The sequence below is a fragment of the Salmo salar genome, chromosome ssa03 (assembly GCF_905237065.1).
Source record: "Salmo salar chromosome ssa03, Ssal_v3.1, whole genome shotgun sequence".
NCBI lineage: Eukaryota > Metazoa > Chordata > Actinopteri > Salmoniformes > Salmonidae > Salmo > Salmo salar.
Window position 1 is genome coordinate 44,889,544 of NC_059444.1, and position 20,821 is coordinate 44,910,364.

At 41.7% G+C, this 20,821-nt stretch overlaps 2 long non-coding RNA genes across 2 annotated transcripts in view; both read left to right on the forward strand.

Moving 5' to 3' along the window:
• Nucleotides 1-222: 222 nt before the first annotated feature.
• On the forward strand, nt 223-853 carry LOC106598951 (uncharacterized). The gene is made up of 2 exons (XR_001327211.2): nt 223-279; nt 550-853. It is a non-coding gene; the product is annotated as an uncharacterized lncRNA (long non-coding RNA).
• Nucleotides 854-17,173: 16,320 nt separating this feature from the next.
• Nucleotides 17,174-20,821, forward strand: part of LOC106600558 (uncharacterized) — a 40,478-nt gene continuing 36,830 nt past the window's right edge. The window contains exons 1-2 of the long non-coding RNA XR_001327838.2: nt 17,174-17,289; nt 17,609-17,631. This is a non-coding gene — a long non-coding RNA (uncharacterized lncRNA). The remainder of the gene's footprint in view (nt 17,290-17,608; nt 17,632-20,821) is intronic.

The following is a 20,821-nucleotide window of genomic DNA, read 5'->3' on the forward strand; positions in this document are numbered from 1 at the left end:
TAGTGAACCGGTTTCACAAGCTTTCCACGCGCTAATTAACAATATGTTTAAATTTAAAGATAGGCTCTCGTGGAATAACCGTTTATGTGCACCACTCAGAATGGACGGACAAGCGCACAACTTTTCTGTTGCTCATGAAAATCACCGAAATGTGGGAAAGAAACGTAAAACAAAACTAAAAGAATGGAAAGACAGGCAAAGGAAGATCTTACGGGATGCGGGAAACCCTATACAAATCGTAAGGGTCAAGAAAAAACTGGGAAAAGCTGTCCAAAAGAGGTATGTGGAAGAACCGTATATCAAACAATCAAGCTAGCTAGCTATAGAGTACAGTAACTAACATGTATGTTCTGGGTTGTCTAATTTGTAACTATAGAGAAAACATATTAGCTAAAGTTCGTTGGCTACTAACTTATACATTATCGTTACAAATGTTATTGCTAGATTATAGAAGAAACATAGCTAGCTACTTTTTGTCCATCCACCGGATGATTCGACATGGCTACAGTAGCTAGCTAGTTATATGTAACGTTACACTGTATCCTGCAGGGAAGAGCGTGTTCCACGACGTGCAGAAAGGATTGTGGAAAGTTGATTGATGAGCGCAAGCTGCATCTGTTCAACAGTTTCTACACTGTCCCATACGAGAAACAACCAGCAAAACCATTCAAGGTGATGAGGATGCAATGTGAAGACTTCAGTCACCTCCCAGATTCTGTTCTCAAGCGACCAGCTGGACTACAGATCACTTCAGTGAGGTGGTTAAAAGTCACATGTATTGCACAGAGAATAGTTTACTAACATCCCATCAACATGCAACATGTTGTTCTAACAATAAAATATCCTAATGATTCCCTTTTTTTATTCATTACAATATACATCTCTGTCACCACATTTAGCATCAACTCTAAGCAGTTAATACTTATTTACTGCTGTCACCTCAGTACAGAAGGACGTTTCTTGCCTTTAGCATGGGTTTAACGCAATTCAAAACTTAATTGCAGATCATAGTGTTAAACGCAAAGAGAATGGTTTTCTGAACGTTTTGTAATATTGACCTTAGGGACCTGCATAATGGACATGCATATTGGCACATCACATTGATCCATATTTGATATGTACAAGTTGTACTTCTTTTGATTGAATTAATTTAATTGTATTCTATTTTTGTAGTTATTCTATGGTATGTTCACATTGAGGGCTTCATTTTAAATGAGACTAAGATTTCATGACTCAACTTTTAAGAAAAGTCATCGGTGCTAAAGTTGATAGACCACCTTTAAATGAACCTCCATTAAATGAATTAACTACATATTGCATTTCAGTTATTTACATGAAGGGCATCTGTACTTGAAAGTACTTAAAACATCATATCAGGTATTAAAAAAAGGACATCTTACAAGTGTCATGCAAAATGTCACATATAGTGTTCTTCCACAAACTGAAATCATCACTGGAGATATACTGTTCTTCCAGATTCTAAAAATTAAAACGGCAATAAAAAAATTATTTTTTTTAAATAACAAAAAAATATCAATTGTTGTTGGAAGATATGAGTATGGTGAATTATTTGTCAACCATAAAACACCTAATGTGGTACACACAATGAATAATATAAAAATAACTGATTATCTTAAAATTGAAAAATTGTCACATATATGGTTCTTCGTCTGTAGGATTCAATTAACACAGGGGCCCCACAAGAGTGTGTGCTCAGCCCCCTCCTGTACTCCCTGTTCACCAATGACTGCATGGCCACGCATGCCTCCAACTCAATCATAAAGTTTGCAGACGACACAACTGTAGTAGGCCCGATTACCAACAGTGACGAAACAGCCTACAGGGAGGAGGGGAGGGCCCTGGCAGATTGGTGCCAAGAAAATAAAATTTCCCTCAACTTCCACAAAATGAAGGAGCTGATCATGGACTTCAGGAGACAACAGACCACAGTGGAGAAGGTGAAAAGCTTCAAGTTCCACGACGTACACATCACTGACAATCTGAAATGGTCCACCCGCACAGACAGTGTGGTGAAGAAGGCGCAATAGCACCTCTTCAACCTCAGGAGGCTGAAGAAATTTGGCTTGGCCCCTAAGACCCTCACAAACTTTTACAGATGTACAATTTAGAGCATCCTGTCAGGCTCTATCACCGCCTGGTACGGCAACTGCACCGCCCACAACCGCAGGGCTCTCCAGAGGGTGGAGCGGTCTGCCCAACGCATCACAGGGGGAATACTGGGCTCCCGAGTGGCAAAGCGGTCTAAGGCACTGCATCTCAGTGCAAGCGGCATCACTACAGTCCCTGGTTTGAATCCAGCCTGTATCACATCTGGCTGTGATTGGGAGTCCCATAGGGTGGCGCACAATTGACCCAGTGTTGTCCAGGTTAGGCCGGGGTAGGCCAAATTTTGTAAATAAGAATTTGTTCTTATCTGACTTGCCTAGTTAAATAAAGGTTAAATAAAAATGTAAAAAAAATACTGCCTGCCCTCCAGGACACCTACAGCAAACAATGTCACAGGAAGGCCAAAAAGATCATCAAGGAACATCAACCACCGAGCCACGGCCTGTTCACCCCGCTATCATCCAGTCAGTACAGGTGCATCAAAGTTGGGACCGGGAGACTGAAAAACAGCTTCCATCTCAAAGCCATCAGACTGTTAAACAGCCATCATAAGCCGGGTTTCACCCAGTTACTTAACCCTGCACCTTAGAGGCTGCTGCCCAATATACATAGACTTGGAATCACTTGAATAATGGAACACAACGCATCACCTGGGGCAAACTACCTGCCTTCCAGGACACCTACAGCACCCGATGTCACAGGAAGGCCAAAAAGATCATCAAGGACAACAACCACCCGAGCCACTGCCTGTTCACCCCGTTATCATCCAGAAGGCGAGGTCAGGACAGGTGCATCAAAGTTGGGACCGAGAGACTGAAAAACAGCTTCTATCTCAAGGCCATCAGACTGTTAAATAGCCATCACTAGCCGTCTACCACCCGGTTACTCAACCCTGCACCCTAGAGGCTGCTGCCCTATATACATAGACATGGAATCACTGGCCACTTTAAACGGAACACTAATCACTTTAATAATGTTTACAGACTGTTTTACTCATTTCATATGTATATACTGTACTCTACTGTATTTTAGTCAATGCCACTCAGACATTCCTCGTCCTAATATTTATATATTTCTTAATTCTATTCTTTTACTTTTAGATGTGTGTGTATTGTTGTGAATTGTTAGATACTACTGCAATGTTGGAGCTAGGAACACAAGCATTTCAATACACCCACAATAACATCTGCTAAATATGTTTAGGTGACCAATAAAATTTGATTTGATTTTTGATATGCTGAAACAGAAAAGGGCCTTCTACAAACTGTTGCCACAGAATCCTCTAGAATGTCATTGTATGCTGTAGCATTAAGATTCCCTTCACTGGAACTAAGGGGCCTAGCCCAAACCATGAAAAACAGCCCCAGACTATTATTCCTCCTCCACCAAACTTTACAGTTGGCACTATACATTTGGGCAGGTTCTCCTTGCATCTACCAAACCCAGATTTGTCTGTTTGACTGCCAGATGCTGAAGTTTGATTCATCACTCCAGAGAATGGTTTCCACTGCTCCAGAGTCCAATGGTGTCGAGCTTTACACCACTCCAGCCAATCCTTGGCATTGCGCATGATGATCTTAGGCTTGTGTATGGCTACTTGGCCATGGAAACACATTTCATGAAGCTCCCAATGAACAGTTCTTCTGCTGACGTTGCTTCCAAAGGCAGTTTGGAACTTGGTAGTGAGTGCTGCAACCGAGGACAGATGATTTGTATGCACTACACGCTTCAGCACTAGGCTGTTCCGTTCTGTGAGCTTGTGTGGCCTACCACTTCACAGCTGAGCCGTTGTTGCTCCTAGATGTTTCCACTTCACAATAACAGCACCTACAGTTGACCGGGGCAGCTCTCGCAGGGCAGAAATTGGACGGACTGACTTGTTGGAAAGGTGGCATCCTATGACGGTGCCACGTTGAAAGTCATTGAGCTCTTCGGTAAGACCATCCTACTGCAAATGTTTGTCTATGGAGATTGCATGGCTGTCCTCAATATTATACACCTGTCAGCAACGGGTGTGGCTGAAATAGCCGAATCCACTCATTTGAAGGGGTGTCCACATACTTTTGTATATATAGTGTATTTTACCCTAGCCCATCCATAATCTTTCTACTGACTCAGTGTGGTCTGGTCTGCGGTGTTCAAGGTCACGCTGCTCGCTAATATAAACAGACCACAGGCAGGAGCTGCAGTAACCGCAGGGCTGAACTCTGATCTCTGGGTGATAGGTCGGCCTAATTTAAACCTGGAGAGGGCTGTGGAGAGCTGCACTATGTTCTGTTGAGTCAGATAGAGTCCTCTTGACATTAGGGCATCTTTCTCACCCTCCCTCACCCTCCCTCATCCGTCTCCTTTCCTCGCCCCTGAGCTTCCTTTAATGATACTTTGCTTTATCTTGGCCAGGTCGCAGTTGTAAATGAGAACTTGTTCTCAACTGGCCTACCTGGTTAAATGAAGGTGAAATAAAAATATGTACTTTGCACCATCCACAGCTCCACACCTGAACGGTGTCCAATGTTCACCTCGCTGTCATCGCACTTTTCCAAGTCTGAGAAGTGTTTGGAGAAACAATCTTGAAGGACACAGAGATGCTGAATGGTGGAAAACCTTGGTCGTGTGGTATTGCCATGCTCTGCAGAATCACTTCTTGTCATGTGAAAAGGACAAGAGGGAAGAGATGCCTAAAGCTATTGTGACAGTCTTGGCAAGAAGCAGACAAGCTATTAACTAACCTGAAAGAGTGAGACACAATACATAAATGGACTACAGCTTAAATCTAAACAACACTGCATCCCAGTTTGAATACCTTAAAGTTCCATAGTTCATTCTATCCCTCTACTTGGGCTATGTGGTTATGTCGGATTGATGAACACAATACTGAAGAAAGAGACAATTTATTTTTATTTAACCTTTATTTTACTAGGCAAGTCAGTTAAGAACAAATTCTTAATTACGATGACGGCCTACCCATGCCAAACACAGACGACGCTGGGTCAATTGTGCACCGCCCTATGGGACTCCCAATCCAGGCCGGTTGTGATACAGCCTGGATTCAAACCAGGGTGTCTGTAGTGACGCCTCAAGCACTGAGATGCAGTGCCTTAGACCACTACGGCAAACAGGGGCACCAGGTCTGATTCAACTAATCATGATTCTAAGTGTATTTGAATCAGGTGTGCTAGTCTTGAAGTGGAAGAAAATCCTGCCCACGCACTAATTGAGCAAGGTTGGCCAATGGCCGATGGTCACCTCTGGTGTAGGTCCTGGTTGAATTGAAAGAAGGGGGTTGATTGAATAGTAGCGCCATCTAGTGGAATCAGTTGGTGACACATCTAACATTCTCACATACTGAATTTCCATCCAATGGCGACAGATTTTCATGCGAATATTCAAAAATCCGCATTAAAACAATATGTGCATTTTCCCACTAGAGATGCGTTTCCACCAAATGGACTTGTTGCGGATAAAAGGGTGTGCGTGATGACATAGTGCACATAAAAATTCTTTTTGCGCTTAGATTCTCATGTAGCGAATAAAAAATACAAGTTAAATGGGTTGCCATTGACTTTCAACTCTACCGATGCTTTAGTCACACAATATTGGGTTAAATAGCGAATATGCCCACTCTGGCATTGGTACGTGCGCTCTAGCCAACAGTTTGCATTCACAGTGCGGGTATAGCCTACATTAAGAGATTATTATGGACAAAAGAGCGGGATTATGTGTATTTGTCGAGCGTGATTATGTGTGTTTGTCAAACGGCAGCCAAGCATCGATCATCATGTCACCAGAATAAAACTCTCCATATTTATTGTAAAGGAGCATTAAGATCATCACCTTGCACTTTCACCACCCTCTGAAGTGGGACGACCATACAACATAGAAGTTTACTTTGATATGATGGTTATTATATCAATATTTGCACATAAAAGCGTTTCCCACTGCAATTTCTTGCATAATTAATTTTACCAACGCAAAAAGATCCCACCTTGACTATCTTATTTTGTTTTGTTGACATTTGGAAAGTTTACCAACAAATTTTTATCAGACATGTAGGTTACTTTACTCGCATAAGAAGGTTGGGTGGGAACCTGGTTAATAAACCACGTTTCAATCCACAGAGTAAACTGCGCATATTTTCTTTATGCAGATTTTAGAATATTCGCATGAAAATCTGTCGCCAATTTGATGGAAACCTAGCTACTGACAGGAGAAAATTCAAAGCAGTGAAAACTCATACAGTATTTAAAATTGTATTGGAACATGCACAGGATACAACAGGTGTAAAACAGTACAGTGAAATGCTTCACTTGCAAGCTCTTCTCCGATAATGCACAATAGAGCTAGTAATATACATAAGAAATAAAACACTTGAAATGCGAGAGAAGAAAAAATAAAAGAAACACGTGAATGCTGTTATATACAGGTCTTATAGACAGGTTAGTGCAGTGCCAGTACCTTGATCCCAATGTGCAAGGGTACTGGAGTGATAGCAGGATAAAAAACGGGCGTAATAATCGTCAGGGGCGCAACTTTGGTTTTAGAATTTTTATCCAGTTGGATAAAAATTCCAAACAGCCTACCCGATCTCTCGGAGACGTCTGCATTGTCCTGAAGCACACCGTTGCCTCGTTTTGTATCACATTGCAATGATAAAACTGGGGGGGACAAAAATGCAATTTGAGAATGGGGGGGGGGCATGTCCTCCCCGTCCCCAGTGAAAGTTGCGCCCCTTTTAATCATTATAAACAATATTTATAGTGTCAACTGATGGTGATATTAATCACTATAATCAATTAATTATGGCATGAGTGTATGTGTCGTGTGCATTATAATGAGCGGGTGTATACTGTATGTGAGGTGTTAGTAGTGACTGTGTGAGCATGGGTGCATGAGTGTATGTGTCGTGTGCATTATAATGAGTGGGTGTATACTGTATGTGAGGTGTCAGTAGTGACTGTGTGAGCATGGGTGCATGAGTGTATGTGTCGTGTACATTATAATGAGTGGGTGTATACTGTATGTGAGGTGTCAGTAGTGACTGTGTGAGCATGGGTGCATGAGTGTATGTGTCGTGTGCATTATAATGAGTGAGTGTATACTGTATGTGAGGTGTCAGTAGTGACTGTGTGAGCATGGGTGCATGAGTGTGTGTGTGTATGTGAGTATGAGTGAATGTGAAGAGTGTAAGTGTGTGTGGATGAGTTGTAGAGACCTGAGAATGGGCATAAAGAGTCTGTGCAGGTAGTCAGTGAGGATAGTCTATGGGAGAGAGGGAGGGCAGTGGCAATTATCTTTTCAACAGTTTCCAGTTTCCTTTCTCAGACACCGCCTGGCATGAATGTCTTGGATGGCTTGGACCTCGCCTCCAGCGATGCGCTGGGCCGTCTGCACCACCCTTTGTAGGGCCTTGCGGTCGCTGGTGGAACAGTTGCCATAGCAGGCGGTGATACAACCGGTCAGGATGCTTTCGATGGTACACCGGTAGAAGTTCCTGAGGATCTGAGGGTCCATGCCAAATCTCTTCAGTCTCCTGAGGGGAAGGTGGCGTTGTCGTGCCTTCTTCACGACTGTGCTGGTGTGAGGGGACCATGTTAAGTCCTCAGTAATATGGACGCCGAAGAACTTGAAGCTCTCGACCCTCTCCACTGTGGCCCCGTCGATGTGGATGGGGTTGTGCACCCCCCCAATGTTTCCTGTTGTCCACGATCAGCTCCTTGGTCTTGCTGACGATGAGGGAGAGATTGTTGTCCTGACACCACACTGTCAGATCTCTGACCTCCTCCCTGTAGGCCGTCTCATTGACGTCAGTTGCAGTAATTGTGTGTGGGTAGAATCACTGGGGAAGCCAAAAAAAAAGCCATATTACAATCTATCCTGTTGTGATAACTGTGTTGTTTGCTCTATAAACGGTTAGTTCATTTGCCTTGTGACCATGATATATAGGCCTAAAGGCCAAGATAATAGGAAGACACAGTGGCAGAATAAATTCAACCACACCTTTGTTTCTTGCTCGGATGCTTTCTCAGGTGAGATACATTCAGCCTCTTGCAAAATGAAGGAAAATTATGAAACACAGAGAGACGAAAGATGCATTATTTTACGTTTTAAAAATAAGTTATTGGTGAATTTTTGGGGGAAGCCTGGGTTCTCTTGGCATCCATAAATACACGCCACTGGTCAGATATCGGGCCAACCACCGCCGTGTAGTCAACAAACTTGATGATGGAGTTGGAGTTGTGGCCGAACAGTAGCGGGTAAACAGGAATTACAGGAAGGGGCTAAGCACACATCCCTGCGGGGGTCCCTGTGTTGAGGGTCAGTGTGGTGGAGGGGTTGTTCCTTACCCTGCCAAGTCAACCAGCGTTTATCTTAGCTCCTATTTTTTCCGGTCTCTGTTTTTCCTAGCCCTCCTGGTTTTGACCTTTGCCTGTCCTGACCACGTATCCGCCTGCCTGACCACTCTGCCTGTCCTGATCTCGAGCCTGCATATCCCCTGGTACTGTTTGGACTCTGACCTGATTTATGAACTCTCACCTGCCCCCGACCAGCCTTTTGCCTTTTGGTATAATAAATATCTGAGCTCAACCATCTGCCTCCTGTGTCTACATTTGGGTCTCGCCTTGTGACCTTATACAAAGTCAATATTTTGTAGAGCCACCTTTCACAGCAATTACAGCTGCAAGTCTCTTGGGGTATGTCTCTATAAGCTTGGCACATCTAGCCACTGGGATTTTTGCCCATTCTTCAAGGGAAAACTGCTCCAGCTCCTTCAAGTTAGATGGGTTCCGCCGGTGTACAGCAAACTTTAAGTCATACCACAGATTCTCAAATGGATTGAGGTCTGGGCTTTCACTAGGCCATTCCAAGACATTTAAATGTTTCCCCTTAAACCACTCGAGTGTTGCTTCAGCAGTATGCTTAGGGTCATTGTCCTGCTAGAAGATGAACCTCTGTCCCAGTCTCAAATCTCTTGAAGACTGAAACAGGTTTTCCTCAAGAATTTCCCTGTATTTAGCGCCGTCCATCATTCCTTCAATTCGGACCAGTTTCCCAGTCCCTGCCAATGAAAAACATACCCACAGCATGATGCTGCCACCACCATGCCTCACTGTGGGGATGGTGTCCTCGGGGTGATGAGAGATGTGGGGTTTGCACCAGACATAGTGGTCTCCTTGATGGCCAGTAAGCAACATTTTTGTTACTCTGACCAGAGTACCTTCTTCCATATGTTTGGGGAGTCTCCCACATGACTTTTGGCAAACACCAAATGTGTTTGCTTATTGTTTTCTTTAAGCAATGGCTTTTTTCTGGCCACTCTTCCGTAAAGCCCAGCTCTGTGGTTCTATGGACAGATACTCCAATCTCCGCTGTGGAGCTTTGTAGTTCCTTCAGGGTTATCTTTGGTCTCTGATTAATGCCCTCCTTGCCTGGTCCATGCGTTTTGGTGGATGGCCCTTTCTTGGCAGGTTTGTCATGGTGCCATATTCTTTCCATTTTTTAATAATGGATTTAATGGTGCTCCATGGAATGTTCAAAATGTCAGATATTTTTTTATAACCAAACCCTGATCTGTACTTCTCCACAACTTTGTCCCTGACCTATTTGGAAAGCTCCTTGGTCTTCATGGTGCCGCTTGCTTGGTGGTGTTGTAGACTCTAGGGCCTTTCAGAACAGGTGTGTATATATACTGAGATCATGTGACAGATCATGTGACACAGATTGCACACACTTTATTTAACTAATTATGTGACTTCAGAAGGTAATTGTTTGCACCGGATCTTATTTAGGGGCTTCAGAGCAAAGGGTGAATACTTATGCACGCACCACTTTTCCGTTTATTATTTTGTCGAATTCTTTGAAACAAGTAATTTTTTTCATTTCACTTCACCAATTTGGACTAGTTTGTGTTTGTCCATTACATACAATCCAAATAAAAATCAATTTAAATTGCAGGTTGTAATGCAAAAAAGTAGGAAAAATGCCAAGGGGGGTGAATACTTTTGCAAGGCACTGAAGGTATTCCTATTTTCTGGGTGGGAGCGGACAATGTGGAGTGAAATTGAGATTTTATCATCTGTGGGTTGGGGCGGTATGCAAATGGGAGTGGGTCCAAGTTGTCTGGGATAATGGAGTTGATGTGTGCCATGACCAGCCTTTCAAAGCACCCAATTATTACAGATGGGTGCTACAGGGTGATAGTCATTGTGGCAGGATGCATTAGAGTTTTTAAAACAGTAATGACGGTAGTCAGCTTGAAACCAGGGGATTACAGACTGGGACAAGGAGAGGCTGAAGATGTCAGTGAATGAGGCCTGCCAGCTGGTCTGCCCATGCCCCGAGGACACGCCTTGGAATACCGTCTGACCCTGTGGTCTTACGAGTGTTGACCCGTTTAAAAACCTTACATCAGCCTCAGAGAGCGAGATCATCCGGTTTTCCGGATCAGCAGGGGCCCTCATGCAGGGTTCTGTGTTTTGTCGAAGCGTGCATAAAAGGCATTCAAATCGTCTGGCAGAGAAGCATCGTTGGGTAGCTAATGGTTAGGTGCTCTGTTCGAATCCGTAATAGACTGTACTCCTTGCCACATGCGACAAGCGTCGGAGCCGGTGTAGTAGGATTCCACCTTATTCCTGTATTGTCTTTCACATATCCCTAACTGGGCAGTCACTGACAGTGCCATCTACAGGAAAACACTGGAATTACTTGTACATTCAGTGCAGAACAAGGAAAGGCCCTCAATTGGAGAAAGGTAACTTAAAGAAAATAGTTTCAGCATAAGAATTGTAATTCAATTCAACCACTGGTGGCAGAGACACTGTTGTATCCTTTCCTATATTTGACTTGTTCTCATCTTCCGATAGCTTCCGAAGACAGTTCTTTAACCGAGCTGTCTCCTGCAAAATATGTTTATCTTCTTGCTTAGTAGGACTACAGCAACTGCAATGAGAAAGCATTAAAGGGCCAATCTGCAGAAGGATGGGGCTTGAGAACTATAAACAATTCATAGACAGAGCTATGGATGCAAGGACCGACCATCCATAAGATCAAAATATTAGTTTGAATCATGTTTTGAAGCATTTCAGTCTTTGTTGACATTGACTTTGTTTACAAGCATTTGGGTATGACAGTTGAACAAAGCTCATGAATCATGTACAAGTTATATTATTCTAGAATCAATGGCTATATAGGCCAGTCATTCATTTAACAGTCCAAACATTTATTTAGCAACTACAGATTGCCCCTTTAACCACTTATACTTCATGACCAAAAGTATTTGGACACCTACTCATCAACCATTTCATTCCAAATCACAGGCATTAATATGGAGTTGGTCCCTCCTTTGCTGCTATAACAGCCTCCACTCTTCTGGGAAGGCTTTCCACTAGATGTTGGAACATTGCTGCATGGACTTGCTTCCATTCAGCTACAAGAGCATAGTGATGTCGGGCACTGATGTTGGGCAATTAGGCCTGGCTTGCAGTCCAAGCTCCAATTCATCTTAAAGGTGTTCGATGAGGTTTAGGTCAGGGCTCTGTGCAGGCAAGTCACCTTCTTCCACACCGATCTCGACAAACCATTTCTGTATGCAACTCGCTTTGTGCCCAGGGGCATTATCATGCTGAAACAGGGAAGGGCCTAAACAATTTCTACTTACGAGCTGTTCACATTTTTCCCACAAGGGGTCAGACTTTCCCATATCAATAACACAGCACCAATGTCATCCCAAGTATAGAGGGAATTTGCCTATAGAGGAAGTTCGCCTCCCATTCATCAAACTCCTTTTATTCACGTTGACAAAAGAGACATCAAATGAAGAGGCATGGGAAAAAGCAACAATGCATTTCAGGGCCCAGTCACTTGCTAATATATGCAAAGGCAGAATTAAGCAAGTGTAAGGGGTGTGTGTGTGTGTGTGTGTGTGTGTGTGTGTGTGTGTGAGTGTGTGTGTGTAAGTCATTTACCCTGTGCTTTTTCCTCCTTCACTACATGACAGTAACCCAAACTCCAAATGACCCATGAAATCCCTTCAGGGCGATGTAACTGTAAAACCGGACAGCTATACAGCTATTCTATTTCATGTTCATGCCCTATTTTCTCTATTTACAGAATACAACTCCGGATATAGTATATGTGACACAGATTGGTTTCACATTAAATATTGAGGAAAGCAATAGTCATAAAGCTTTTCTATGTCCCCAATAGCAAATGGAAAACGTGTTTCTGAGCCTTATATCCCTCTATTTCTATCTCACTGGCACCCCAAAATGATGTCCCCCTAAAATGAATCCCAAATGACCTGTCTCATCCATGGCTGCGCACCCTTTCCCACCCAAATCAAAAGGGGGGAGTCACTAGAGGTCATGTCTGGGCACCCCCCAGGAGAATAGCAGGGTCTCTGTCTGCCGTCCATCCCACCCCCCCGACTCTCCAACGGCTCTCTATGGTCCCTATAGCAACAGCCAAGGCAGGGAGAAGGCCCCAGACTGGGGCGTCCGACCAGATGCCCATAATTAATGCTATTATACGGAGGTGTCAGCCAGCCCTGCCAGTTTCCTTTCCATAGAAGCAGACACTCTCCCAGACCTGTCAGGACCCTGTACGGCTGGGTGAAAAATGACCGGCCAGCGGAGGGTGGGGGGTGTGAAAAATGACTGTCCAGTGCCTCACTGCCTGGGGCGACACTACTATAGAACATGCATGGAGTAGCTGCAGCGGTTATGATAGTAATGCTTCAGGGCAATGGTTCCAAAACCATTTTACCTTTTTAGTACTGTGATCCGCTTACAACCTTTCAATTTTTCATGTCACCCACCAGATAGTCTTAATAATGACTCTAGCCATAACCCAGTCCTGAGTCACAACCCAGTAGGAAATGGACACCACCTACACACCAATGGGGCCCGACCCACCATTTAGGGAACACTGCTTTAAGGGGTACAAATTGGCATATTTCATTATGGAGCATTCTGCAGAATCAATTGTGCCTTTTGTCTGTGTGTCCAGAGCAGCACCACAATATAACACATCAACCTAAGTTACAGGGGATAGAGTTGTTGTGATTTAGGGCTACTCATTGGGTTAGTGGACTACAATACAGCGTTAAATGTGCTGTAGTGCTTTGAGCTGTAATGATGGTTCTGCGTCTAGAGCTAGTGTAATAGAGTATTGGGGTCATGGTGGCTGGCTGTAGTCCTGTCAGGACACTGACTGGCTGTGTGAGTCTGCTCTACAAGGTTGACTGACGCTGACTGTTGGGTTGTAGAGCCACCATCCCACGTTGCATCTTACAGCATGAATCTTACATAGACATACCGTATCTAACAATGCTGATATGGTGAAGCTCGAGTTACGCTTAAGTTGACCTTTGACAGGCAGTGCATTTGTAATTGCATGATTAAATATGGACTATTAACCGTAGCGATGCTTGATTTTTAATTGTATCTTTATAGCTATCTTTTTGTACAGGTGATCCATTGGCTTCCCAAGAAAAATATGTGACAAAACGCACATACAATGTCCAAAAGAAAAGCGTAGAAATAGCATGAGTATTGTACCCTCACGAGATCTCCAGAATAACCTATTAACCATTTTGGGTTGGATAGCAGCACACTTCAGAAGACCAATTAAGAACCACTCAGATTTAGACCATTTAAGTAATACAACGATTAAGATGTCATAACCTCTGGGTTTTCTACAGGTCCAGCCCTAACCAGATCGATCTTATCGACCCTGGTTGGGTCAAAGATCCATCCATCTGCTGTCCGGCACATCAGAGGTCCCCCAATGCACTGTCCTGGAGTTCATCAACACTCTCCCTGGTCACTGACACACTCACCGACCCTAAAGGTCAAAGGGTCATTTGACCCTCTGCCCCTAGCCAGTCCCACTTGTCTGTGTAACGTAATAAGCTGTTTGACCACAACCTGTCATTACAAGGGTCTATTCAGTTCTGTTGTGTTCTACAGGACCACAGTGAGTCTCAAGCATCTGTAGCAAGGACTCCAGCCAGGCAGGCGGTCTGTAAAAAGGAACTAAGGGAGCCAGTGAAAAGGTAGGCGAGGTTTGTAAAGGATGAACAACATAGTGGCCATTTGGGGATCTAGTCAGTGGTGTGTATGGCTCAGTTGTTTTATATGTTTTTGCCTTGTGGATTGTATCTCAAATGGGCCACCCAATAGTAACTGGTCATCATAAAAAGACATTATACAAAAATGCACAGGCTACACACAAAATGTGAAGAAAGGAAATAAATGGATGTGTAATACAGATGTGTGATCTTCATTTGACCTATTGTCACAGCAAAATAATCCTGCAACATTTAGTCAGTAATGTTACGTGATCAGTAGTTAGGCTATTGGGCTATTAACTGGTCAAAAGTAGGCTACACAAAAAGCGCAACACTGTTAATATAACAGCGTGTTATTGTGGGTTTTCAATGAATTAATGTCAATCCCAAAGCTTATCTGCATTTTCTGAGGTGCAGAAAAATTATCAGCAACAAAAGAGTGATCAGATTAAGATCCTACATCTGTACATATTTTCTAAAACACTACAACCCTTATTGCCTTATTCTGGTCCACAGCACCCTAGCACCTTTAGAGTGTCTGTAAAGCAGTTTTCTCCAATCATGATCCTGAGGACCCACAGAGTTGCACATATTTGTTCTAGCCCAGCTCTAACATAGTATGTGCTTTGGGTCCATTAGTCCTGGGGCTGGAACATAAATGTGCACGTCACTATGTTTGAAGACCACTGTTTCAGAGCGCTCGCTCAATGGGATTTATTCACTTTGGGGTTGGGGGTCAAAGAGCCAGACACCATTTTATGGGACCTCAAATACAGAGAGGAGGGGGGCCATGGGGTGTCTGTGGGAGGCCAATTATAGGGTGGCTAGACACCACTGTCAAGCTCCACTTCTCTATGGTGTTTCTCATGTTAACACTGAAGTCATCCTATGGTCTTGAACATGTGAATGTGAAGTCAGTGTTGGCTTATGTATTCAGGCATACTTATTTGTTCATTTTTCATGTGACTGTTTTGGGCTAGTACTTCAGATCCTGAAGTATGGTCCATAATAGGCATTTGTTTTGGTATGATATCACATTTTACGTATGTGCTTAATAATGCGCAATAAACCCGAAACCTGAACTTGGTTTTGGGGAAAAGGGCTGAAGTTCATCGGATAAAATAGGTTTGAAATATGTGACAGATGGATTTAAAGGAAAATCTAAACCTATTATGTATCTTTTTATTCTATGTCCTGAATGTATGATTGTCCTGTAATTTATTCTGTAGCTTTCTTCTTGGTTGGGTTCTTTATCTCAATGGGATTATAAAAAAGTATAAACAATTTGTAAGTTATTAGGATGGAATAAATGTCGAGGCTGAATGAATTGAGAGGAGGGGTTGTGAGAAATAAAGTGAGTGGAGAAAGGGGGGAAAGGGGGATACCTAGTCAGTTGTACAACTGAATGCATTCAACTGAAATGTGTCTTCCATATTTAACCCAACCCCTCTGAATCAGAGAGGTGCGGGGGGCTGCCATAATCGACATCGTACAAGGTAAAAAATCTGTCGTTCTGCCCCTGAGCAAGGCAGTTAACCCACTGTTCCCTGGGCACCGATGACGTGATCCATGATAAGAGAAAAATAATTCATGGTAGAATAACAGAGACTTCATTAATAGAATGAGAGGAAACTATGGATAGGGTTAGGGTTGGGTAAAGATGTAAGGATACAGGGCATAAACGTCTGATACAGAGTGCTGATCATAAACTTTCATGCAAATGTCCTAATAAATCAAACACAAAAATCTGATTAATTATGGTTTATTACAGATTAGATTAGAAAACATATTGTCCGTTAAATTTACACAGAATGAAAATGTGTCTTTGGCGCTTGATTTTACAGTAAAAGGAGAAAAATATACACGACACACATTGAGCATTTACATGTCAGTTCATCAAAGTCTTATTTCCCTGTTCAATGAGCCTGCCCTCCATCACACCTACCCTTCACCTGGTACATGGTTTAAACACAGACGAGTGTGAACTCCAATGCCCCGTCCTCATTGGTTGGCTGTATAGCATAGCTTTCCATTCGGTGAGTTGCAGGTTTAAAATTAGCGGACTGTATCTCTGCAGTACCAAAACAAATCAGCGGATCATCATGAGCATAAAAAATACCAACAAATGTGGGCTCTTCTATATGCCTTAGAAATGATCATGCCCATAGATTTGCACCTGCCCCAACTCTACCCATGGGAGCAAATAGTTCAGTCATCATTTTCATATTAAAAAGTGAACCAATATTTTGAACTTCAGCTCGTTCATGGGCTTTACTGTACAAGTCCAGTTTGGTGCGATTCAGAAAGTAAAGTACGGCTATAGATTTCCATGGGCTCATATTATTTGTGATATTTGCCTTGAGCCAGCTTTTGTAGACGTCATGTTAATTTTCGTAAAAACCAATTATTTTTTCGATGAACCCATTTAATTTCTGTAGGCTACAAAAATACTAATTTAAGTTTCCATAGGGATGGTGAGTACAGGCCTAGTCCTAGTGTCTCCTTTGTGACGAAAATGACTTCTGAAATCAATTATCCTATTTTTCTACACAAAATAGGCATATTGTATTGTAATACGTCTAGTCCAAATTGGCTTCCTTGTGTGAAGTTATGGCCTACGCCTTTAACCTAGGATACTTACAGTTTTATGATGGTAAGAGTAGGCCTAGGCCTAATACAAATATTCTCCAAATTCCAGCCTAGGCTAGTCTATGACTACTTCATATTTAAGCTATTTTTGTTTGATCATTTTAGACATCCGCAACGACTGACATGATGACGAGCTCCTCAATGCCTGAATCTCAAAAGAGCTCTCCCACGACAGAGAGCGCGTTTTTCTTGTATAATGAGCTGCGCGACACGCCTGTAATGGATGCTTGAGCTTTGAGCTTGAACTTGACCGTCGAAATGTGCGTCGTGGGAACGCATGCGCGAGTTTGCCCCGTCCTTTTATGATGCACAAGTTGGTGTCAACTCTTATTATCATACAATCCATCCCGCTTCAAATGAAGGGACAAGAGGTGCTGGGGAGCTAGTCTCTCTCGCACTCAAGGCAGGGGAGGAATTAACAGCTCTCTCCGTGAAGAAGCCCTTGGGTAAGTTTATTTTACAGACATTTTTACTTGAGGCTTAATATTTTGACCAAGCCTACTTGTGAAACGTTAAACGAGATATGTATTTTATAAAACATATTGTATGAATATCCAAGTAGGCCTATGCTAAATATTAGCCTATCATAGTCAGTTTGACAACTTTTATAGAGCATCATTAAGATTTGCAAGAGTGTGACGTTCGGCTTGCATGTCTCCTAAAAACTTTTACAAAAGTAGGCTAGGCCTATTCGGACGAAATTCGTTTCGACTATTCATCTTCTTTTAGAAAATTTCGTTAACATATTTTCTTATTTCCTTGCAGATGACTTTCAGGCGTAACAACAGGTAATTAAAACAAGCATTCATTCTTTGCAATATAGGTAGTTCTTTTTTTATTAAAACAGGGGAACATATTCCATATTTTGCAGTAGGTTGTTATTAGTTAATCATCTTCAACACATAAATTATTCAATGTATACATTTCAAAATACAGTAAAGTAGACAATAATGTATTTGCCTTATACACTTCATAAACCTCTGTTAATTAGCTCCCAAAAAATGTTTGACACATATCTTGCTACGTTTAGTCCACGAGTGGTCGAATTCTTATCAGGATCGTTAAAATTATTATTATCCAGTCAATATCATTATCATAAAACTGCATATCAAACGTTCTTTTTGGCTTGTAAATCAGTGCTAAAATACCTGCATATAAACTGTATATAAATAATCATGAGCATACTGAGATTAGCAATCTGTAGCTTCACTGAGTCATTTTTCTGTCAACATTGTTGATAAACAGTAGCCCAGTCTACATTATACAGCCAGATAACTAGTGTTACACCTGCAGCAAAGTTGGCACCAATGCTTAAACATGAACCTGTCTTAGAAATACTTTTACATTTCAGTTCTACTAGGTATTTATTGTATTCCCCTCTGAAAATAGCAGGTGTAAGCTTCGCTGGGTTAATAACAGGTAGGTTACAGTAGCCCTAATGTGGCCCTAATGTGGCCCTAAACTGAGGCTGTGTTGAGGCCTGCTGTTACTACCAATAAGGGTGCACCAATTGAAGGCCCTGACATGCTCACTTGAATTCATCAGGACTTGTTGACCACCAGAAGCATAGACCGAGTTTGGCTAACTCTGTCTCGATATTTTGAACTTTGATGGCACCATGCTGGCACCAGAAGTAACAACACATTCTTACTTCTTAATCAGAAGATTATTGTGGAATGTTTTCTATCAACAGGGAGGATAGTTTGGTAAACCATGAAATGGCTTCTGCCATAATGTGCTTGGCTGCTGTAGTCCAATGCAACATGCAAATATTGTAGTGCAGGGCTATTCAATTACTACATGCCCTCAGGAGCCAAAATGCTGCTGTTTTTATTTTCTTCCTGGCAATTAATTAATTTCAGTGATTGGCCAGAGACTTCACTCATCTGTTGTCCCTGGTCTGAATTCCCCGATTTAGAGAATTAAAATCAAAAGTGTTTGGCCCTCCCCCTCCACGACTGTTATTGAATAGACATGGTGTAGTTTCTCTCTTCACTTGGTGGTCTACATTTTATCATCCATCAAGAGAATACATGTATTGCGGTAAGTTAAATTATACAGTCAGACAGAGGAACTTGCTGTGGAGGGCTAGTTTTGATCTTTACACTTTTTGTCTCTAGATAGATCATAGTTTTTGTTATACTGTTTTCACTGTTTTCCCACATCAAATTATTACATGCAAAATAGACATAATAATCAATTAGCTCTCTGTACAAGATTTCAATTCTGTACACTATTTAAGAACACTTGTACTTGTATTGTGATCAATTCTACCTCAATAGAAAAAAAAATTTGATTACAGTAGCCTAACCTGTTAATCTTGTCGAGTAAAGGTGTGAGAGACAACAGTTTTAAGGCTTCACAGCATGATGTATAAATACATTTTACATGCTCTTATAACTAAATAAAATAGCTGCATTGATCATGTTAAACAATTTGCAGTTATTCTACGGTGAACTAATTATTTTGGACACATTTAAACTACATTTTGCAGTTGAACTGCAAAATCACTGAACTTCATTGTAATAAATGTGGAATTTTCTGGTATACTGTCAGTTTTTATTTTGAACATATAACTTATCATATAATCTGTTATTTTTTGAAAAGGCAGACTTAACTCTGTCGAGGCTATGACCTTTTATCTTTTACGTCTTTTTGAATCGATAGCGTTGTCATGTACCTACAGAATACCTTTACAGTCTAACTATACAATTTATTCCATCATACTGGTCATGATACAAGTGGCATAATCCCCCAAAACAAGCGCTACGTTATTTGAACAGCATTGATGCATAGAACACACTCCTGTGCAACGTAATGGAAGTGGTATTTCTTCCCCTTTGTGAAATAGAATTTATATATTATGAACTTCCAAAATGTGTCACATCTGTAAATTATACTCTGAAATCAAATCACATAAATTCTAACTTTATTCGATATGCATTTATATAAATACACTTTAAAATAGACACGTCTCCGTTTTTGTTACCTTCTCTTTATCTAAAGGGTTATAACCTTGTAGAGCATAAACTTTCATTTAAAAAACGTATCGTCTCTATTTCATCAGGATGTTTTTTTGTGTGTTGTTAAAACTGTTAATTTACAACAAAAACCAACGGGCCTTCTGGTTAGTTACTTTGTGAGTCATGTAACAAATAGGTCTATTTCTCCAAAAATAAATAGCCTACCATTTCAAATGTCAAATGAAGCGTTTGATGCAAGTTTCAGACTAAACGAGTTTTGTTATAAATTAGGTTACCAAAACATCATCCTTATTAATATGGTCCCAGGATTTAAACGGCCTATTGAAATGAAAGTAAACTCACCACGATTCTGTGCTCCTGCTGACTCTATAGACGTATTGTTAATTTGCCACTGAATTGCAGCATGATCTGCACAACTGAGTTGGGGCATTTCTTTAACCATGTTAGTTTTCCTTAGGATCAATTCAGTTGGTGCTAATCTAACACTTAAAACGATCTTCAGCCAATACATTCGAATATCTATTTGACTCCGGTGACATTTTGTGGTGACATTTTGACATTTTGTCTTGCTTATATCGTTACTTAATAACAAAGGCGTAGTAGTGTTCACTAAATACTCAGAATGAAGCACTGAATAAAGTAGGGAACAGAGAAAATGCCGCATTTAGATTTCTGTGACCGTGCTCCACCCAGTTTTTGAAGGTGTGTGTTTGAAATGTAATCTGACAAATGTACCATATGTAAGCTGCTTATCTTTCGTTTTCCAAATGAGAAGGCAAGCAAGCAAATGAAATATTTTCATGGATGATACAGTGTGTAATATACGTCAGACTAGTAGGATACATTAGGATTTGTGTGAAGGGGGCATTAGCCTGTATCTCACACCAATACTCACAATATATCCGTCTCTCATTAACACTAGCTGTTTAACATTGTTTTCTCGTGTAACCAAAATAACTGACAAGTTTACATGCTGTATTATACTGTAATGAGG